Raw genomic sequence first — 24,414 nt, 5'->3', positions numbered from 1 at the left:
GGAACTCTTTGGTACTATTGCGGCAACATGGGAAGATGCCATTGTTGACAACATTGACGAGGAATACGATCGACTGGTTCAGCACCTCCATGAATGTGCGAGGAACGCCAAGAGAGAGATAGCCACAAAAAGTCGCCTATCTTCGAAAACTCTTGAGCTAATTCGCCAGCGTGGTTTGGCGCATGCCTCAGGCAACTGCAAGCTAACATCCGAGCTTGCAAAGCAGTGCAGAGATGCGATCAAGGAAGACCTCAAAGAGAGAAGAGCAGAAGTACTGGTAGATGCGGCAGAAGCCGGGAAAAGTATTCGTAAGGCCCGCCTGTCCTTCGCCAACTATAAGACCAAGATGACTGCCCTCCGACGTCCTGATGGATCCATCACATCCTCCAGAACGGCAATGGAGAAGATTATCCATGACTTCTACTCAAATCTCTTCGATAGCCATGTCCACTTGGCAACATACCAAATTCCACAGGATGGGTATGTTGTTCCCAACGTTCTCCCCTCCGAAATCCGACACGCCATTTCGTTGGTAAAGAAACAAACAGCACCCGGCCCAGACAAGGTCAGACCTGAACACCTGAAGAACCTGCCGTCAGTACTCATCAATACACTGGCTCGGCTCTTCACTCGCTACCTGTCTGAATGCAAGGTTCCGTCCCAATGGAAAACCAGCAGGACCGTACTACTGTTCAAGAAGGGAGACATCCATGACATTGGCAACTATAGCCCGATCTGCCTATTGTCTGTCATCTACAAGTTGTTCACTCGAGTCATCCTGAATAGGATTGGCAGAACATTAGATGAAGGACAACCATGCGAGCAAGCAGGGTTCCGCAAAGGATTCAGCACCATCGACCATATCCACACAATAACCAAGCTCATTGAGGTTTCTCGGGAGTTCAAGATGCCGCTCTGCTTAACGTTCATTGATTTAAAGAAGGCCTTTGATTCTGTTGAGACGGAAGCGGTCATTGAAGCCCTAGTCAATCAGGGCATTCAAGCCCAATACATCAGGATCCTCCGTGAGCTGTATTGCGGATTCACTACCAGGATCTCACCATTCTACAAAGAAGTGATCGTTAATGTCAAGAGAGGGGTGCGGCAGGGTGATACCATTTTACCGAAACTCTTCAGTGCCACCCTCGAGAACATCATGCGACGACTGGAATGGGAAGGAATGGGAGTGAAGATAGATGGTCGGCAATTACACCACCTCCGCTTTGCTGATGATATTGTTTTAATAACACCAAACATCAGCCAAGCGGCACAAATGCTGGCCGACTTTGACCGTGAGTGTGGAAAGGTAGGACTACAGCTGAATCTTACGAAGACAATGTTTATGAGAAACAGCCTTGTTCCTGACGCCCCATTCGCTCTCAATGGAACGACCATCTCCGAATGCAACAGCTATGTCTACCTAGGTCGAGAGGTCAACATGACAAATGACCTGGCACCCGAGCTGCGCAGGAGGAAGAGAGCGGCTTGGAACGCCTTCAAGAACGTCGAAGAAATAGCTAAGAGGACGAAGAACCTCCGGCTCCGGGCACATCTCTTTGATTCCACTGTTCTTCCTGCATTAACATATGCCTCAGAGACCTGGGCCCTACGCAAACAAGATGAGAACGCCATTCAGGTCTCCCAAAGAAGAATAGAAAGAGCTATGCTTGGAATATCACGTTCCACTCAAATGAGAGAACGAATCCGGAGTTCTGACATCCGTCGACGATCAAGGATCAGGGACGCTGTCTCATTTGCCAAGGTGTCGAAAATCAGATGGGCTGGTCACGTAATGAGATTTAAAGACGACCGTTGGACTAGAGCTGTTACTGATTGGATTCCACGGGATGTCAAGAGACCGCGTGGCCGCCCACCTACCAGATGGTCAGACTTCTTCCTGAAGATCATGAACGATTGGTTTGAGGCCCTACATGTTCCCAGAGCGAACAGATGCCATTGGGCTACACTAGCACGCGACAGGGACAAATGGAGACGTTACTGGCGCCCGCTCGAGCAAATCGACGACTAAAGGGAAGTTAAGTGATTAAGTGAAGATAGGGATGAGGCTTGACCACCTACCAAGTCATGTAGCTTCTTGAAAGTCTTGTTAGAGTCATTTTTAATCAGATGGCATCAGATAATCCTAACAGTATATTAAACTCAATTTTTTTATATGGCTGTATGGCACCCACCCAAGTGGCTCAACGTATAAGGACTTTTAGTTTCCTCTTGGTATTCTAATTATAACTCCTTTACTGAAACACTTTTCTCCACAGCATCAAGGAATGCAGTAAGCTGATATAGTTTTTTATATATAATTCACCCAGTAGTGTCTCTCATAAACCTGACTTCTATTAATTTATCAGGTGAAGTAATCATACCATGTTCATGGGTAAGGACCTTCTAAATATAATTCTCCCTAAATTAACCTATAGATTCAATGTAATCTTAATCCAAACCATAGCTGGTTTTTCAAAACCATGAATTGATATAGGCATTCTAAAACTCATATGGAAATAGAAAACATGATTTAAAATGATTTACCATAAAGTCTTATTATATTAGTCATAATATTATTGGTATAAAATATCAATTAACATTCCAATAAACCCAAACAGAATGTCGTCTAGAAACAGACTTATATTTATAGATATCTATGTTTTGTTTTTTCACATATCTCTGTTTTGACAAAATTGTATAGGCAGTTAAGTGGAGAAAAGATTCTTTGCAACAAATCACAATAAAATAATTGAACATCCCTTTGACAAAAAATATGCCTAAAATAATATAAACCTTAAAGAAGGAAAATTCAAATCAAAGAAGAATTACATAGTAGTTCAAGAAAGTATCAAATGTAGTTATTTGCTGTTCTTTCTTTCCCTGTAAAGCCAGGGTATGCAGTCTTCCCTGACATTTTTATATGATAGAATGAACAGAGTTTTACCAGATAGCAAAGCTCACTGAGATCTGGTATTTTGAGTTTTAATTGGGGCTGTACATAACTATATAGTTAGTCAATTTGGCCTACTAGTTTGATCTCCATCTTTAGGTTGAGTTACATGGTAGACATTGGATTGTTGGTTTACGTGGCATGGTTTTTCCCCACCTTCCCTGAATCAGATTAGGAAATTATTCAGTGTAACTCATGGTCTCCAAGAAAGCAGAGAACTATTTCAGTATGATTATCTAAGAAATTCCTTCCCAGAAGATAATGCTAACTTATTTACTGAACACTATTCTTCTTCATCTATATCATTTTCTTGGGACCATTTCCCTCATGAATGTCCCTGTTTTTCATGATAGATCTTCAGAAATAGACCAAGGTTCTTCAATCTTTGTACATCTGCTCAGGGAGGAAATCAAAGAAATATTTTGCAGATAAGGTAATGTACGGCATCCACTGTAGTGTCCATCGATTTCCATTCTTAATGATGCCATGCCCAAATCATATCTCCCTCCATGATTGGGGAAACATTTTTGGTCAACAACCCAGTAATTTTCTGTCTCTGGACCACAGTTTGAAACATATGGCATTAGGCTTTGTAACTATGCTCGTGTGTTCGAACTCAGTGAAACAAACCTTGTGGATTTCTGAAAGTGTTTCAGAGAAGATAAAAACAGTGTCACAGTGAAATAGAGGACATTTTTTAAACTGCCATTGCTCACACCAAAGTTTATTTCATTTTTCTTAGTTAAGAGTGTTAAAGAGGAAATCTTATCATGATAGTATGCATCCTTCAAGCCATTGTGTCCCTAGGAGATCAAAAGAAAACTGAAGAATGTGAGGTTAACAATTCACTGTATGATTATCTACCTGTATTCTTGGGGCCCTCACTTTATAATATACCCACTAAGGGTGCTTCACCCTACCATAAAAATAATTACTTGGGACTAATATTAGTCTTATATTCTGACCCCTTATTCTAGCAAAAGAAATTTTATTTGGGTCTGTGCAAGTCCACATCTGAATGGTTTTCTATATTTGCTTAACATATCCATACTTTGAGCTCCATGTTAGAATAGTTTCAAAGGTATTCTAGCATACTCTTGCTGCATTCTGTATGTAAAATTAGCACATATTACTCTTTTTTATGAAGGTATAGTGATTTATTTGACCATATTTGGAAAGTAGTTTGGGGCTCCTGACATTCTGTGACCAGGACTCATACTGACTCCCATGGATGCCATCCATGTTCCATGTTAGTCTCTGTTAGGCCACAACCCCCCCACCCCGTACCCTTGGAGATCATGGGGCTCATATCATGGATTCATAGATTCTACCCTCTCTTTACCACTTGTGGAGCACCAGGTCCTTCCCAGGAGTTGCTGCATCCCAGAGTTGAAACCCCCAAAGAAGAAGATCAGCCATCAGAAATCTTAGAATATTTTGTTTCAGAACTCCAAATTAATTCTACCAAAAGTCCCGCATCTCTCACTGGTTTTCTCTCTCAAAGTCCACCACTAGATCTGTGTCTGATGTTCTCTGGTTCATCCCTCAACACTACGGTCCCTACTGCTTGCTTGCCCTACATTCCCTTGACTGGCTATGCACTGCATTTCTCGCTGTCTGGGCAATGCAATTCATTCAGACACCTGAATTGGGTCCAAGTGAAGATGATGTACATCTGATTCAAAGATAAAATTCAAGAATGGGATATCTGGGACTGGAGGGATAGCACAGCGGGTAGGGTATTTGCCTTGCACACAGTCAATTCAAGTTTGATTCCTAGCAAATCATATGGTTCCCCAGAACCACCAGGATTGATCCCTGAGTGCAGAGCCAGGAGTAACCCCTGAGCATTGCCAGGTGTGACCAAAAAAGCAAAATAAAAAAAAAAAGAATAAAAAGAACAAGATATGTGCTCTATGTTTCCCATTTTAAGTCCTCTTATTCTTACTCTCTGACTATTTCCATTAACTATATGAGTACTCTTCAAATTGGTAAATTTCAGAACATTATGCCTCTGTCTTAATTTTTCGGCACCCACCAGAAATGGAATCCTATTCTTAATCTGTGATCTTCTGAAGTTCTTCACCTGTTTCTATTTTCTACCAACTCATAATGATCTCCATTTAACAACAACATAGGCATTGTATTTTGCCTGTTCTCTACAATCATTCAGAAAAATTAAGCATTAAAAATGCTATTTCTCAGGTTTGGTTTCAAATGTCTGTCTAACACTTTGCCTGCTTTTGTCCTAAGTGCCTACAGCTAAGTCCAGTTCTGTAGTCTTCATTATGTCACATTGGATCTGGTGGTTTTCACTACCATTCCATGCAGGTAGGCCATACAGGTGTTTGAAAGTTAAAATTCCCCGTCTAGTCTGTTTACTGAACTTAGTCTTACATGATTATCGTGTTTCTAAGTAACAGTTTTTATAATCTTTAAAATTCACCTTAAGAAGAGCTAAAATATTTCCTGAAACAATAGTATCAGGTATCAAACTAGAATAGATTTCTCAGACTAGAGTAGATTTCAAGTCCAGCAAGCTACTAAGAGTATCCCTACTGCTCGGCAGGGCCTGGCAAGCTACCTGTGATATATTCGATATGCCAAAAACAGTAACAACAACTCTCACAATGGAGATGTTACTGGTGCCCCCTTGAGCAAATTGATGAACAATGGGAGGACAGTGCTACAGTGCATAATGTTTGACAGTTATCAAAGGAATACAAATTGGTATGACCTAGCAAAGAGATACATTTACATTAGTTCTTTTATTTGTTAAACAGCAGAAGTCTAGAAAATCTAGAGGAAAACTGCTTTGCACTAGAAGCTGTTTTAGGGGCTGAGAGTTTTAGCTATACACAAAGCAAATGTAGCAGAGCTTCTAACCTCAGAAAGAAGAAAGTATACGGTTTAAATTATTATTCAACATAGAGTTTACTGTGATGGAGGGCCATTCTGATGTATATCTGGAGAAAATAGCTTGAACTTTTAAGAAATGTTTAAACACAGTCCATGTTTAAATAGAGAAGTGGTTGTTTCAATGTTGTCCACAAAGAAATGGGGGGTTGGAAAACACCCACACCATGAGTTCTCTAAGATCCCATCTAGATTTGAAAATCTCTGTATGGATGGGTTGTTTCCAGGGAATCCTAATGCAGAAAATAGTAGGTAGAGAAAACAAATATCCCCCAGTAATATTTTTCAGGTTGTTTTCTTAGAAAACCTGATATAATCAGTAGAGCCAGAAATGGTGGCAAGGGAGAGAGAGATAGATACAGCTGGGGTATTTCTACTTTATCTGTTGCTGTGTTTGGTGACAACTCATCCTTCATGGAGACTGTTTTCATGAACAATTTCCTCCTGTATATATGGAGTGGAGATATTATTCAGTGATTGTCAGTGGTGAGAAATGCTTGGGGAGATAAAGAAAGGTGTTTGCCTTTTCATGACAGTGTGTAAGGATCTATTTCCATTATCAGAGTCTGGACTTTAATAAATGGATCCCATAAAGCCTCTCTCTTCTCTGTAATAGAAGCATAATAATCCCCACTGCTACAAAACCCATTTCCTGGGCCTTCTCTATGTGGGAGTGTTGCCCACCATGCTCATTGTGATCCCAGAACACAGGCATGATAGTCAAAAAAAGAGGAAAAGAGTCCCTAGAAGCTGTCAAGGTAGTTAATGTGGTAGAAAAGTTCTGATGGTAAACTGAAAAAAAATCAGGTTTTTCTCACTTACAGTATAAACCAAGTTTATCCTTGGATTTGTTTATCTCTTTGTGAATCTTTTTAAAATCAACCCCTTCCTTCTCTTTGAATATGTGAAAATATGTACATAGTTATAAGATAAATGATGTTATTTCTAGGTACTAAGACAACTGGCATTTTTAATTTATTTTTGTAGGGGCACATTATTCTAAATGATATATGTTCAGAAAATAGGTCTTTAAAATGTATTTTTCTAATGTTGGATAAGTGTAGGAGTAGAGATTAATGTAATTTCCTTGAAAGACTATTTTAAACATCTTCCACAATTAAAATACAGATATTCTTTGATATTGTAATTCTATTTCAATACTGTATCCTAAAGAATACTTCTCAGAAGCATTCAATTTCTACTTACAGGAATATTCATGACAATATTTACAAAGCAAAACTGGAAATAGCCTAAATGTCCATCCATAGTCAAATAATTGTTCTTTATTATGTCAAATATTCCATCTCTATCACTATCACTGAACCAGCGGTAGGGCATTTGCCTTGCATGCAGCCAACATGGCCGACCCAAGTTCGATTCCTCCGCCCCTCTCGGAGAGCCCAGCAAGCTACTGAGAGTATCTCGCCCACACAGCAGAGCCTGGCAAGCTAGCCGTGATGTATTCGATCTGCCAAACACAGTAACAACAAATCCTCCAATGAAGACGTTACTGGGCCTGCTTGAGCAAATCAATGAACAACGGGAGGACAGTGACAGTGACAGAGTATTACTATCACTATCACCTCGTTGTTTATCGATTTGCTCAAGCGGGCACAGTAACAACTCCACCCATCTCTGTCGCATGCTATTGTAGCCTGATGGCATATTGGGGACTCTTTCAGGGAAGGGGATGAGGACCATCATTGTTACTGTTTTTGGCATATCAAGTATGCCATGGGTAGCTTGCCAGGTTCTGCCATGCAGACGGGATACTCTTGGTACCTTTCTGGGCTCTCCAAGAGGGATGGAGGCTTTTGAGGCAGCCTCTAACCACCTTTACAGGTGTTCCCAGTATTAATAATATTGTTATTAATATTAATAATAATATTCCATAATTATTAATATAGAATGGCCAAAGTATAAGGCTGAAATGTAAAGATCACCAAGTTTAATTTAATGGAAAGCATGGTGCAGAAAGAAATTAATGAGAACCAGTTTTGTTCTAGGTCTTGATCTAGGTTCAGATAACTTACATTCAATCATATAGTTTATAAAAATTAAGGAGTTACAAGGCAGGAGAGAGATAATACAGCTAATGAGGCTGTTCCCTTATAAGCAGCTGAACTGGGTTTCCAGCACTACATTTAGTCACTTAGCACTGCCAAAATTAACCCTTGAGTAGAAAATCAAGAGTAAGCCCAGAAACTTGTTGGGTGTGGCTCAATACTACTACTACTACTACTACTACTACTACTACTACTACTGCTACTACTAATAGTTTCAAACTTATATACACGCATTTCTTTGCAGGAATGAACATTATACTTCAATAAAAATATTAAACCAGGGGCTGGAGTGATAGCACAGCGGGTAGGGCATTTGCCTTGCACACAGCCAACATGGCTGACACAGGTTCGATTCCCAGCACCCCATATGGTCCCCTGAGCACTGCCAGGAGCAATTCCTGAGTGCATGAGCCAGGAGAAACCACTGAGCATCGCCGGGCGTGACTCAAAAAGCAAAAAAAAAATGTTAAACCAATGTACAAAATGTTATATGTAACTTCATTTGTGATTTTAAAACTAAATGCTAGTTTGATATTTGTATAGACTCTAAGATTCATAATCAATATAAACAACTATTACCTCTGATATTAAGAAAGAAAGGACATATAGATTTTTCCTTTGGGTTTCATTACTTCTCACATTTTGGAATTTGTGTTTCATTCACACATAAGATAAAATAAGTATTTGAACTTATTTTAAATAATGATTATAGGTTTTATGGTAGAAGATCTATAACCATTTTCTCCCACACTAAGGAATTAGGTCTTTGGTATTAAGGGGCTCTATGTCCAATAGCAAGTTTTGGAAATGAGAATGAATAGCCAGGCAATGGAACTCAAGTAAAACAGTGAGACTTTGAATACTTGTGAACATGTTTTGCTCCGCTTTCCTATGAAAGAGACCTCCCCCAAGACAAGGAGAAGGAGATCTTGAGAATACACACATTTTAGGCATGTGTTTAGGAAGGGATATTGCTACTGCTAGGAGCTGCCCTAGCCACAGAGATGAGTACAGGACGTGGACAGAAGGTTGAGGAGGTTGCTAAGCCCTGGGAGAGAGAAAAGAGTTGCAGGGAACCCTGAGCCACAGGCTGCTCTGAGCCCTGAGAGCAGAAATGCAGAAATGCACAGAGAGAAAGCGTGGAACACTGCCAGAGCCACGGACCATTCCTGCCAGAAAGAAATCTGCTATTGAGAGTCCCGACAGAGCATGCAGAGATGAGAGAATGTGCATGACTCCAATAAAGAAATTTAAGGCCCATCCTCACAGTAACTCTTCTTCTTCATCTACTTTGACTATAGGGCCCAGAGACTCTGGGCAAAGACTAGCTGAGCCACAAGGTTCAAGGGCAGAACCCATGAACACTGATAGTCCAGGAGACTGATTCCTTGCATTGACATACATTCTTGGTAAAAGCAGAAAGTCAAAGTCATAACTCAAAGTCAGTCAACAAAATCCATGGATCTATTCTTTCCACTTCCTCCCTATGTGTTTGCAATGCTCTGCAGTCTTCTTTTTGACTCACCTAACTTCACATCTTTTTTTTCTTTTTTCTTAAATTGAATCACTGTGAGATACACAGTTATGAAGCTGCTCATGATCTGGTTTTAGTCATACAATGTTCTAACACCCATCCCTTTACCAGTGTACATTGTAACTACCAATGTCCCCAGTTTCTTTCCTGCCAACCCCCATCCCCACCTCTATGGCAGGCACTATTCTTCTCTCTCTCTCTCTCTCTCTCTCTCTCTCTCTCTCTCTCTCTCTCTCTCTCTCTCTCTCTCTCTTTCTCAGCATTAATTACAGATTGCAATATATTACAGACACTGAGAGTCCATGGTGTTTGGTCTTTTACATAATTTCAGCACATATCTCCAATCCAGAGTGATCACTTCCAACCATTATTACCATTGTGGGTCCTTTCTCTATCTCAACTGCTCTCTTGCCTGTCACGTGAGGCAGGCTTCCAACCATGAAAAATCCTTCTGTTCCTTGTCCCAAATCTCTTTCTACAAAGTCTTCTAATTCTTATCTAAGTTAATGGATATCTGTTAAATAACTGCTACTTCCAAATCAAGAAAGGGCTACATTGCAGGCAAGAGCCAGGCCAAGAATCATTCTGAGTAGAAAACAGCTTGGCAGAGTCCAATGCTCTGGGACCATCTGAGAGCAAAGATAATTAATGTTAATCTAACTGAATTCAGGGTGGGAGGAAGTGGGCTGTGGTTTCTGGAGAAATCCACTTGAGCTAAGGGCTTTTTTTTTCATTTGACAGAGACAATGAAGATCACTTGCCTGTATTAAGTGAGGACATGATTATCCGTAATTGATACATGGTTCTCAGTCCCCTTCTTTGTTCTGGTGCAGGTAAGTTCAGATAAAGAAATAGTAGGGAAGTGAGGTTATGCAACTCTCAATGCTTAAAGCAGTGCTCAGGAGGAGGAACCAGGGATTTCAGGATGATGGCCTTGCTTCATACTGCTTCATAGATGTGTTTATTTTCAGGTTTCAATGGTAACCCTAAAATCATATAAATTCAATACCAAAAAATCAATCCACTGAAACCTAGTTATGATGAATAAATGATGCGGAATCAGACTGACCAATACATAAATCCTAATTTTAACATGAAGTGGCTTTGTATATTAAAGTTTAAAGCTTTTAGAAGTTAATCTTCAGAGTTTTCATCCATAAAATGGGGAACAGTAATATTTATACCTGGATTATTTTTGGTGGTTACTAGTTTCAGCTTCAGGGTTTTATCAATAAAAAGAGAAGCAGCATATACTTACACCATGGAGTTGTTTGGGGCATTTTTAATACCAATAAAAGATGTTTATTTTTTGTTGTTTGTATTCTAGGATCACACCCAACAATGTTCAGGACTTCCTCTTGGCTCTGCACTTTGGAATCATACCTGGTGGGAGTTTAAGGACCAGATAGGGTGCTGGAATTGAATCTGGGTCAGCTGTATGCAAGGCAAATGCCTTACTGTATTATCACTGGCCCAATAAAAGACACTTAAAGAGTGTTATTTGGTGGAGGGATGGGTGCTCGATCATTGTATGACTGAAACGCAATCAAAAACCTTTGTAACTGTACGTCAAGGTGATTCAATAAAACGTAAAAAGTAAAAAAGAAAAAAAAGAAAAAGGAACTATGGTACATCTACACAATGGAATGCTAAGCAGCTGTTAGAAAAAATAAAGTTATGAAATTTGAAAAACTTCCACATTATTTTGTCATATCAGGAATCAAGCATGAGGTTGGGAGAGAGAACCTGGGAGAAGTGTTGGATGGAAGTTGGTGGAGGGATTGGTGATAGAACGCTGTATATCAAAAACCCAAATATGAATAACTTTGTAACTCACGGTGCTTAAAGTAAATTTTTTTAAAGAGAGTGCCATGTTATATGCCATGATAGCTATGAGATAAATACAATCGCAACCATTCTGTATGGGAGAAAATTATATATTTATCATTGTATCACTGTCATCCCATTGGTCGTCAAATTACTCAAGTGGGTGCCTGTAATGTCTCTAGTCCTCCCAGCCCTGAAACTTTAGCAGCCTCTTTTTACTTCTCTTTTCCCAACAATTGGAGGCTCTTTAAGTGTCAGGGGAATGAGGCCTACTGTTGTTACTGTATTTGGCATATCAAATATGCCAAGGGGAGCTTGCCAGGCTCTGCCCATGCGGGCGGGATAGTCTTGGTAACTTGCTGGGCTCTCCGAGAGGCATAAATGAATAGGAAGTGTCTCATAACGTGTCCAGAAAGTGGCCTGGAGCGTGCCAGTGACTGGGCAGTGGAGATCAGCTGCCAGGGCTGGGTTCCTTGGGGTCAGGAGGGCTCTCACCCGCCCCACAGCCTGGTGCAGAGCCCAGTGGCATGGTTCTGGGAGCCTTCTTTTATACTCCCATCTGGAAGAGTATCTGCGAGTTCTGGAGGGCGACTGATGAGGAGATTATCTATCTGGTGCTGGCAGGGTGTGGATTATGGGTGTGATCCCTGAGTCACCTGAGACTGAGGAAAGCAGGCAGAGGATCTCTGCTCCCAGTCCTGTTGAGTCCAGAGTCCAAGGTCACAAAGTTCCTTATTATCTGGGTTCTGTGGGACTTCATTCTTGTGTGAGGCTCCACTTGGGGTGGGGAGGGCATATATAATATATATATTATATATTATATATATATATATGTGGTAGCACAGTGGGTAGGGTGTTTGCCTTGTCCACTGGACCAACCCAAGTTCAATTCCTCCGCCCCTTTTGGAGAGCCCAGCAAGCTACCGAGAGTATCTTGCCTTCACGGCAAAGCCTGGCAAGCTACCCGTGTTGTATTCAATATGCCAAAAAACAGTAACAAAAAGTCTCACAATTAGTTGTGAGATGTTACTGGTGCCTGCTCGAGCAAATTGATATACATATATATGTTATATATGTATATTAGGAACTCGAGAGACAGTACAGTGGGTAAGGGTAAGTAATCTTGCTCTCTTCTGACCTGAGTTCAGTTCCCAGCACTCCATATAATCCCTATGCACACCAGAAGAGATTTCTGAGCATAGAGCCAGGACTAAACCATTAGCACTGCTGCATATGGCATAAAACAACCACCTCTTCCCCTCAAAAAAGAGAAAACTAAAACAATCTGGCTTGCATGGCACTGAGAGGAAACTTAAGCACATATCTGTTTGATAGACGAGGAGCTTTTAAGTACTTCTCATTTGTGGACCAGCACTTGTCTGCTTGCTGTTCCATGGATGTGCAGTTATAACCACTGTGGTAGCCCAGTGGTTGTCAACTTTTCTACCACTAAAAGCATCATTTGTCCATGGAACAATGGTTGAAAGTCTACTGTGGTAGAATGCCCAACATTCTTGGAACCTCACATTGTGCTGGGATTGTGTTCTTTAGTTCGATCAAGTGAGAGTATTCCAACCAGATTGTTTGAAAATAAGTTGCTAAATATAAGCCTCCATCAATCTTCCACAGCTATAAAATTAATTCTCTTTTATAGTATCCATTCAGAATTGCCAATGATTCAAAATGTTAATAAAAGTCTTGAGGATTGAAAATATTAATACTATACTACATTATTACAACATCAACACAGAAATAGCAGGTGATACTAGTACTCATGGTCCAGACTAATCCGATGCAGCTAGCAGTTCCTCTGTAGAACAGAATCAGTTGTGAGTGTTAGAAATCTAATTGTTGGTCCCACCTCACATCTACAAACAATAATCTGATGTAAAAGTTGGAATCTAAACAAGTGCTTCTCCCTTCCCTTCCATTTAGATTTTTTAATTTATTTTTAATTTTTTATGCTTGGGTTTAGATTATACAATGATCAGATACCCATCCCTCCACCAGTGCCCATTTTCCATCACCATGGATAATATCCCCCACCCCCATCCCCCCATCCCCCCCTGCCTCTGTGGCAGGGCAATCCCCTGTGTTCTCTCTCTCCTTTTGGGTGTTGTGGTCTGCAAAAGAGGCATTGAGTGGCAAACATGTTCAGTCCATAGTCTACTTTCGACATGCATCTCCCCTCCTGGGAGGATCCTCCAAACACCCTTTATTTGGTGCTCCCTTCTCTCTCCGAACTGCACTTTCCTCTAGGATACCCGGCTGGCCTCTAAGTTATGGAGTAGTCCTCCTGGTGCTGATCTCAGCTATTCTTGGGCATTAATCTCATACTTTGTTACTTTATATCCCCCAGATGAATGCTATCTTTCTATGTCTATCCCTCTCTTTCTGACTCATTTCGCTTAGCATGATACTTTCCATATTGCACCACTTGTATGTTAATTTCATGACTTCATCTTTTCTAACAGCTACATAGTACTCCATTGTGTAGAGGTACCAAATTTTCTTTAACCAGTCATCTGTTCGTGGGCATTCAGGTTTCTTCCAGTTTCTGGCTATTGTAAAGAGTGCTGCAATGAACAAACAAGTGCAGATGTCACTTCGACTATACATTTTTGCCTCTCTGGGATATATTCCCAGGAGTGGTATTGCTGGGTCAAATGGGAGCTCAATTTCTAATTTTTTGAGAATCGTCCATACCGTTTTCCAGAAGGGCTGAACCAGTCGACATTCCCACCAACAGTGAAGGAGTGTCCCTTTCTCGCCACATCCACGCCAGCATCGGTTACTTTTGCTCTTTTGAATGTGGGCCAGTCTCAGAGGTGTGAGATGGTATCTCATTGTGGTTTTGATCTGCATCTCCCTGATGATTAATGATGTAGAGCATTTTCTCATGTGCTTTATTGCCATTCGGATTTCTTCTTTGAGAAAGTTTCTGTTCATTTCATTGCCCCATTTTTGGATGGGGTTGGATGTTTTCTTCTTGTGGAGTTTAACCAGTATTTTGTATATCCTGGATATCAACCCCTTGTCAGATGTGTATTCGGTGAATATCCTTTCCCATTCTGTAGACTGTCTTTGTATTTTGGTCACTGTTTCTTTGGAGGTGCAGAAGCTTCTTAGTTTAAGATAGTCCCATTTATCTATCTCTGTTTTCACTTGCTCGGCCAGTGACGTGGCATCTTTGAAGATACCATTAGCTTCAATGTCATGGAGGGTTTTGCCAACTTTATCTTCAATGTACCTTATGGTTTCTGGTCTGATGTTGAGGTCTTTAATCCATTTTGATCTTACTTTTGTACAAGGTGTTAGGCAGAGTTCTGAGCCTATTTTTTTGCTTGTAGCCGTCCAGTGATGCCAACACAATTTATTAAAGAGGCTTTCCTTACTCCACTTCACATTACTTGCACCTTTATCAAAGATTAGATGATCATATGATTGAGGGGAGATGTCAGTGTATTCAACCCTGTTCCATTGGTCTGCAGTTCTGCCTTTGTTCCAGTACCATGCTGTTTTAATTATTACTGCTTTGTAGTACAGTTTGAAGTTCGGGAGGTTGATTCCTCCCATTTTCTTTTTCCCAAGAATTGCTTTAGCTATTCGTGGGGGCTTATTGTTCCATATAAATTTCAGGAGTGTTTGCTCCATTTCTTTGAAGAATGTCATGGGTATCCTTATAGGGATTGCATTGAATTTATACAATGCTTTCGGTAGTATTGCCATTTTGACAATGTTAAGTCTCCTGACACATGAGCAGGGGATATCTTTCCATTTCCTCATGCCCTCTTTTATTTCCTGAAGTAGTGTTTTGTAGTTTTCTTTGTACAGGTCCTTTACTTCCTTAGTTAAACTGATTCCTAGGTACTTGATTTTCTGGGGCACAATTGTGAACGGGATTGTTTCTTTCATGTTGCTTTCTTCTCTCTCACTGTTTGCGTATAGGAAAGCCATGGACTTTTGGGTATTGATTTTATAACCTGCAACTTTACTATACGAGTCTATTGTTTCTAGGAGTTTTTTGGTGGAGGTTATTGGGTTCTCTAAGTAGAGTATCATATCATCTGCGAATAGTGAGAGCTTGATTTCTTCCTTTCCTACCTGAATGCCCTTAATATCTTTTTCCTGCCTAATCGCTATTGCAAGTACTTCCAGTACTATACTGAACAGCAGTGGAGAGAGTGGGTATCCCTTTCTCGTCCCTGATCTTAGAGGGGAGGCTCTCAGTTTTTCCCCATTGAGGATGATGCTTGCTGTAGGCTTGTGGTAGATGGCTTTAATTATGTTGAGGAAGGTCCCATCTATACCCATTTTGGCTAGGGTTTTCATCATAAGGGGGTGCTGGATCTTATCAAATGCTTTCTCTGCATCTATTGATATGATCGTATGCTTTTTATCTTTTCTTTTGTTGATATGGTGGATTATGTTGATTGATTTCCGAATGTTAAACCATCCTTGCAGCCCTGGGATGAATCCTACTTGGTCATGGTGTATGATCTTTTTGATGAGTAGTTGGATTCTATTTGCTAGTAGTTTGTTGAGGATCTTTGCATCTGTGTTCATCAGGGATATCGGCCTGTAATTCTCTTTCTTTGTGGTATCTCTGTCTGCGTTTGGAATCAGTGTGATATTTGCTTCGTAGAAACTGTTCGGAAGTGTTTTTGATATTTCAATTTCGTGGAAAAGCTTAAAGAGCATTGGGAGTAAGTCCTCTTTAAAGATTTGGAAGAATTCACTAGTGAATCCATCCGGGCCAGGACTTTTGTGCTTGGGGAGACTTTTTATTACCATTTCAATTTCCTTGATGGTGATAGGTCTGTTCAGGTATTCCAGGTCTTCTTGGTTCAGCCTTGGGAGTCTGTAGGAGTCTAGGAATTTATCAATTTCCTCGAGGTTTTGATGTTCCGTGGCATAAAGCTTCTCAAAGTACTCCCTGAGGATCCCCTGAATTTCTGTGGTTTCTGTTGTAATGACCCCCTTTTCATTTCTGATTCGGTTTATTAGGGTTTTCTCTCTCCCTTTCTTTGTGAGTTTTGCTAGAGGCTTATCGATCTTGTTAATTTTCTCAAAGGACCAGCTCTTGGTTTCATTGATCTTTCGGATTGTTTTTTGGGTTTCCATCTCGTTAATCTCTGCTCTGATTTTTATTATTTCCTTTCTCCTGTTCGGGTTGTGCTCCTTTTTTTTGGTCCTTCTCCAAGGTCTTAAGCTGTGAGGTTAGGTTACTTATGTGTGCTCGCTCCTCCTTCCTGAGGAATGCTTGTAGAGCTATAAACTTTCCTCTTAACACAGCCTTTGCTGTGTCCCATAAGTTTTGGTAACTCGTGTTCTCATTTTCATTCGTTTCTAGGAATCTTTCGATTTCCTCTTTGATTTCCTGTCTAAACCACTCGTTGTTCAATAGTGCACTGTTTAATTTCCAGGTGTTTGATTTAGTTTTCTGTTTTTGTGTGTGATTTACTTCTAATTTCAGCGCATTATGGTCTGAGAAGATTGTTGTTACAATCTCTACCTTCTTAATTTTATGGAGGCATGTTTTGTGGCTCAGCACGTGGTCTATCTTGGAGAATGTTCCATGTACGCTTGAGAAGAATGTGTATTCAGCTTTTTGTGGATGAAGTGTCCTGTATATATCTACTAAGTCCCTTTCTTCCATTGTTTCCCTCAAATGAAGTATGTCCTTGCTAAGCTTGAGTCTGGTTGATCTATCCAGAGGTGACAAAGCAGTGTTGAAGTCTCCCACTAGTATTGTGTTGCTATTGATGTCTTTTTCCAAATCTATGAGTAGTTGTTTTAAGTACTTTGCTGGTCTCTCATTAGGTGCATATACATTTATTATTGTAAGTTCTTCCTGTTGTACAGATCCTTTGATCAATAAGAAATGGCCTTCACTGTCTCTTATGACCTTCCTCACTCTGAAATCGATGTGATCTGATATAAAGATGGCTACCCCAGCTTTTTTATGGGAGCTGTTTGCCTGTAGGATTGTTTTCCAGCCTTTGATTCTGAGTCTGTGTTTGCTTTGACTATTGAGATGCGTTTCTTGCAGGCAGCAGAATGTTGGGTTCAATTTTCTAATCTATCCTGCCACTCTATGTCTTTTAATTGGTGAGTTTAGCCCATTGACATTGAGAGAGATTATTGTTATGGGATTTATTCCCTTTGTTCTGTTAAAATTTGGTGTATTTGAGGGGCCTTTCTTGCCTTAAAGTAGCTCATTTAGTTGTTCTTGTAACCATGGTTTTGAGTCTATGAAGTTCCTGAGCTGTTGTTTGTCTGTGAAACTGTGTGTTGTTCCTTCTATTATGAATGAGAGTCTTGTTGGGAAAAGTATTTTTGGGGAGGCATTTATTTCATTGAGTTTTTTCACTATGTCCCACCACTGTTTTCGGGCCATGAGGGTTTCATCAGAAAAATCAGCTGTGAATTTTAAGGATGCTCCTTTGTAAGAGATTTCTTTCTTTGATCTTGCTGCTTTCAGAATTTTGTCTCTGTCTAAGGTTTTGGTCATTTTGATCAGAATGTGTCTTGGGGTATTTTTATTCGGATTTCTTCAAGCTGGTACCCTTCGGGCCTCCTGAATGTGGTCACAAGTTTTCTTTAGCTCTGGAAACGTTGTAGCAATGATGTCTTTGACAGTTTCTTCTTCATCAAGATTTTCTTCCTGTCCCTCTGGGACTCCAATAATTCTTATGTTACCCCTCTTGGCTTCATCACGATCTTCTCTTGCCATCTGTTCCCGAATTGTGAGTCTCTTTTCCATTTTCTGCTCTTTTCTGGAGAGTCTCTGAACTTCATCTTTGAGCTCACTGATTCTGTTCTCAGCAGCTCTTACTCTGCTGCTGAGGCCTTCCACTGAGCTTTTCAATTCGCCTACGAGATTTTTCAGGTCTGACATTTCTGATTGCATTTTCCTCATTTCTGCCTTCAGATCCTCTTGTCTTCTATTGGCATTGCTTTCCATTGTTTCTTTTAATTCCCTAAGCATCCTAAGTAGCTCCCTTCTGAATTCCTTGTCAGAGAGGTTGTCTAACACTACAGTACTGTTGGTGTCATCTGGGCTAGACTCTTCAATATGAAAGTTTGGTGGGCTTTTGCGTTGCTTTACCATTGTGAGAGGTGTGGTTTAGTCCTTCACGTTCACTGTTACTATTCTGCTTGATATGCAGTGTGAGTTAAGATAGGCTTATGAGTTATTGGCTACTGTGTTTCTAGTGGCTGAGCTAAAATATAGAAGTTTCCATTTAGGAAGGTAGCTTATGGTTCCTATGGCATACATAGTGGGAAAATATTTCGCGGCCGTGTTAGCGGCCGCGGCTCTGGAAAGAGTCCCTGGCACTGGGTGAGGAGTTGGGAACGTCTCCTGTTTGGAATTGGAGCCTTCAGCTTTGTTGCCCAGAGCTGGGCCTCCGTGCCTGTCCCGCGCAGATCAGGGGTTGAAAACTGGCTTTCTAGGAGCTGGATCTAGCTGCGCATGCCCAGAGAGGGTCCCAGGCCCTTGGGGGCGTGCTGTACCCATTTGGAATTGGAGCCGTTCAGCTTTGTTGCCCAGAGCTGGGCCTCCGTGCCCGTCCCGCGCAGATCAGCCCCTTCCATTTAGATTTGTGTGTGTGTATGTGTGTGTGTGTGTGTGTGTGGTTTCTGTGATGACCATGAGTACATATTTGGTCTCACACATACTTGGTCTCACTGCTCACATGTTTTGTATTTGTGGTGTTTTCACACTTAGTTGTGGTGCTTCTTGGAGATCATGAACTTTAGCTCCAGTATTCATACATGCTTGGTTATGGTATGTCAGAAACCACACACTTTGATGTACACTGCAGATCCCAAAAAGTAGAGTTGCTGGGATTGCATATAGGCAGGTGGGATGCTGCTGGGGATTAAACTCTTGGCCTCACAGTCCTCACACTTTGAGGCAGGAATCCTACCACTGAACTGGCCCTGAAGGTCCTAGAAATGTGTGTTACTTGTTTGCTTATTTAGGGGACACACCTGGCAATGCTCAGAGCTTATTTCTGGCTCTCTGCTCAGGGATCACTTCTGGTGTGCTTGAGGAACCACGTGGGGTGCAGTGACTCAAACCTGGGTTGACAAAATGCAAGGCAAGTTTCCTATCCACTGTACTATCACTATGGCCTCTCTAAAAATGTGTTTTAGCAAGCTCTATAGGTGATTCTTAGGATTCACACTAAAGTTTGAAAACCACTCAACCTAGACTGAGTTTTTAGGGCAAGTAAGTAGCTACAAAAATATAGAAAGGCAAACTCATAAGTTTTTACTCTTTTGTGGGATTTAAATAAACAAAGAAAATAAAATATAAGTAGAGAGCAGAGTGGTTTTTACCACAGGGAAAGGAGGCAAGAAGGTGGATGAATTTTTTAAGGGGGTTTGTTGTATGATGATGTATTGAAACTAGCCTTTAAGTGGTAATCACAAGGTAGCAAAGTAGTAATGCCTAATTATAATGAGGGATACCTACAAATTATTTAAGGACTTAAAGCAATAAAAATTTATTTAAAAAGGGGAATGAAAGATTGTGAAATGTATAACAACATTACTGGAAGAGTCCCTTTTCTAAAATATAGCCGGAATTTTTTCCCAGGTAACCTCAGCCTTGAATTAGTTCTCTTTTATGTGATTATTACAAATTCAATGGCAGAATAAAGGGAGATTATAATCTGCTGTTTTGAGACTAAACACATTTTTCAAATGCTGATAAGGCTTCTGAGAAGCTGTATTATAAAAAATACTTTCTGGAAGAGACCTGTAGAGATTTAAAAAAAATATGCGCCAAGAATTGGATGAGTGGATAAACAAATTGTGGTATATGTATACAGTGGAATTCTAGTCAGCTATGAGAAAAGAAGTTTAACAGATTTGTGCAACTGAGATGAAAATTGATGAGTATCCAAACGAAGTGAAGTGAGTCAGAAAGTTAAAGGTGATCATGCTCATGCAGTAAAATATAAAGAAACAAATAAAGGGATTAGAAAACTTCCAATGGAAATAAATCTTTTGACAAGACCAATAGATGTGGGAAATGGACTGGAGAACAGGGAAAAGGACCATTTCTGGGACCATAGTAGAATGATCTTGAAACAGTAGTGGTATGATTGATGTAGTGCATTTAAACTATGAAATAATGAGCCTATATATTATTGTATAATAATTATATTGTATATAGCCTAAACATCTATAAACTGTAATAGCTGAGTGAAAAATTAAAAAGTAAACACAATGATGTAATATCATATAAGCTGACCAGAAATAAAAAAAATCTGAATTCCAGTTATCTATTTTTCCTTCCCTCCTCTATTTTTTCCATCATCACATACCATTTCTTTTTTGTTTTTTCTCTCCACCTTCTTCTTATTTTTCTTAATTTCTTCCAAGTGGCTGGCCTGTTTTGGAAATTGATTGTGAGTAAAATAGACTGTGCTTCTGCTCTCAAGAAGAATATATTTTAGTAAGAAGATGATGAGAAATAAAGATTTAAATGCAATGCAGTACAATAGATGGAATCCTTGGTCAAGGAAATATCCTAGAGAAACAGTTGATAGTAAAAAAAATATCTAGGAAAAATTTGTTGAGCAGAATGAGGTGAAAAACATAGCCAAAGAAGCTTAAAGATAAAGAAAAAAGTGTCCAAGCAAAGAACTTTTAGAAGTTCTCTTGTCTGGAGTAGAGAAGAAAGCTGGGGTGGCAGGTACATTAATGATATGAAATCTAAGAAACTATCTTTGTTCAAGTAAAGTTCTACAATTTGTCAACTTTTAATTCATAGAATGCACTTAATAAAGTCTAATTTCAGAATGTAGCAAAACTTAAATGCAGTGATGTAATATTTTTACAATTTCTGGGTACAAAATAAACTTTCTAGAGGTGTAGTAAAAATATTCCTTGTCCTTTAGTTCATTTGGTTGATCATCAAACATACTTCTCCCACAGTCAATCAAAGATTGAGACAATTCTATCCATATTCTAGAAGTATGAATGGACTTTTGAGAAATAAAACATTTGTACTGAGTCTTGACTTTGTGCAGCGCTCGACCCCTCTGGTTGGAGTCCATCCACCCCTGACGTCGGATTTTCCATCTGTACCCTGAGATGGAACTGGCGGGGAGACTGAGTCCTGCCCTGCGGAGAACTCAGTCTTGTCCAAGGCGAGTCCCAGCGGCATTAATTTAAAAAACTTGAGTTTGAGAAGGCTAGCAGTCCTACAAAGAAAACATTACTGTCCAGGAAACAGAATTCCTATTTTAACAACATTTGCAACGTCCTCTGTGCAATCCAAACTTTCTAGACTTACAAAGAAGCAGAAGGAGGTCAGCCAGGAGGAAGCCAACCATATGGAAAGCATTAAGTTGCTAGAAAATTATCGGGAAATGGCCCAGATAATGGATTTTGAATTCAGAGATGTGTCAGCTATTATTACAGACAGGTTTAAAGAGTTGATGGAAGATCTGGAAGCAATGGTTGACAAGATGAAGGAATCTCTTTTAAAGGATATGAAGAAAATTTTAGGAATAAGGGCAATGTCTGAAAAGAAAAATTCCAAGAATGCCAGTCCAAGAAAAGAATGGTAACAAAAAAAAAAAACATTCAGTCTCACAGAATCCAGGGCTGGTGGAGACAATAGGCAACTCTAAAAGTAAAAGTCAAGTGAGTAAGAGATTAGAGAAATATCAGGAATATAGTATTTGCCAATGTAAGGAATTATTCCAGAATACATCAGAAAATGTCAAAGCCGTGGAAAATATGCAAGAAAATATGAGCGAGAAAGAGGACCAATATGAAAATTGCAACACCTGTGAAGTTATACGTGAGAGCACAGAGCTTAAAGAAGATGGACTGGTCAAAGGAATGAGACGGAGGGAAAGCCCACATCACTTCACAAATGGAGGAAACAGTCTCAAAGCTTCCAGAGAAGAAAATGAATTGACAGATGAAGGGGCAGTTTTTAGGCTGGAAGCCGACTTCTCATAAGCAACGCTAAATGTTAGTAAGCAATGGAGTCACGTCTTTAACCTTCTAAGGGAAAATGGTTTTGAACCAGAGTTCCTCTGCCAAGTGAAATTAGAATTCAACTGTGATAGTGAAATGAGAACCTTCTCTGAATTGCAGAGCCTCAGAAAACTTGCCAGCCAAAAGCCTTTTATGAGAGAATTGCTGAAAGTACTCCCGGAAAGGAAGAAAACAAAGCAAGGACAGAGAAGATACAGGTGTCAAGAAAAATTGGATCAAACTATACCTGACTCCAAGTGTGGATTTGGGGAACCTCCCCATGAGGGCTTGAGCTTTCTATTCATTAAAGAGGTAAAGGTTCCTAAGTGGGAGAGAACAGGGACTTCCTGATGCAGCAGGAGGAGTCTTCTGTCTGGAAGGAAAAAGAAGATTCAGAGAAGACAGAGTCCTCGGAGCTAGAGGAAGAGAGAGAAGAGGATCTGAGCTGGAGGGAGTAGAAAGGGCCTCTGAGTCTGAGGGGGAAGGAGATGGGACCTCAGTTCTGGAGGCAGAAGAAAATCCAGGGCTGGAAGAGGAAGAAGAGGAAGGGAAGGAGGTGGAAGAGGAGGATGAAGACGTGGGGAATGAAGAGGGTTTTGGGTTGGAGAAAGAGGAAGAACAGTGGGCATTTGTCTCAAGCTATCACCATCACACCATGGTGATGTCAGAGCCTGGCGTTGAGGAGATAGCCATGCTTGGCCTGGAGGTGACAACTGTGCCCAGCGGTCACAGAGGTGGAGCAGTTTGTCCACACTCTGCTTTCACCTCTGGCTTCGCATCAGTAGAGATGAGTTCTGAAGAGCAGAAGCATCACTCATTGACCAATGAGAGTATTGCATCCGGAATCATCCATCTCTTAAACAACACAGAGGAAGATGAGAGAGACAAAACTTCCCACACCGCAGAGCTCATGTTGAAAGGTGCTGCTTTCTCAACGCAAGAAACGAAATACTTTGGAAGCATTATTAGTATCTTCAAAGAGCTACAGGAAGGAATCAGGAATATTAAATATTACCACCCAGAAGTCTTTCAAATGAAGAGTCTTTCAATCTATGCCCTGGATAGCAGAATAGATGTCTTTGAATTGAGAATGAACAATCTAGAAGATCAAATAGAAGATGGATGCAGGAACTCCTTGGATCCAATTCAAACGGCCAAGAACATCATCAACAAAGAGAGGCTAAGAGATATCAAGAATAAATACAGGAGTGCCAATATCCGTTTGATTGGGATTCCTGAAAATTATAATAAAGAAAATGGAGCAGAGGATACAATCAAGGAAATAATCAAAGAAAACTTGCCAGAACTCAAAAGAGATTCCAGCCTTGAAATTGTCAGTGTCTACCGCGTCCCCAGTAAGTTTGATGAAAGTAGACTCACTCCTAGACATGTCTTAGTGAAGTTTTGGAATTCTCATGACAAAGAGAAAATCTTACAGCTTTCCAGAGAGAGAGAAGAGATAACCTACAGAGGAACGAGAATCCGGCTGACAGCCGACTTATCACTGGGTATGCTGGATGCCAAGAATAAATGGGTCAACATCATACAAGTTCTACAGGAAGAAGGCTTTAAGCCTAGAATCCTCTACCCTGCCAAACTGGCATTTAATTTTGAAGGCAAAACGAAGATTTTTTTTTGATATTGAAAAATTCGAAGATTTTATTTTTTTGCATACCCTCTTTAAAAGGATTACTGGAGAATATACTTCAGCTATCGAGAGTGACTCTAAACACTTACATTTCTGTTTCCCTTCCCGCCCAAGTAAAACAAGGGAAACTAGAAAATAAAATGTTATACCTCTCCAGGATGATGGACAATTTAAAAGCATGCTTAAGGACGGGGCAACGGTCATATATTAAGCAGATGTTGGTCAAGTTAAAAAATTGGTGGTAACCATGTAGCTTACATAGAAAAAAGTTTTCTAAATCACTGTGGGAATCTGTTCATGTAATCATAGACTAGAAAATGTGCTGTGTGTGTGTGTGTGTGTGTGTGTGTGTGCACGCGCATGCGCACGTGCGCGTGCATGCAGGAAGAGTGGGGAGGAATCCATGGGGAAATGTTTGAGACAAAACAAGATGAGATAAATGGGGAAGAAGACAAAAAGTTGA

Source organism: Sorex fumeus, unplaced genomic scaffold, assembly GCF_029834395.1.
Source record: "Sorex fumeus unplaced genomic scaffold, SorFum_2.1 ptg000129l, whole genome shotgun sequence".
NCBI classification, from domain to species: Eukaryota; Metazoa; Chordata; class Mammalia; order Eulipotyphla; family Soricidae; genus Sorex; species Sorex fumeus.
The sequence above is the reverse complement of the archived record's forward strand: the minus strand, read 5'-3'. Positions refer to the sequence as shown.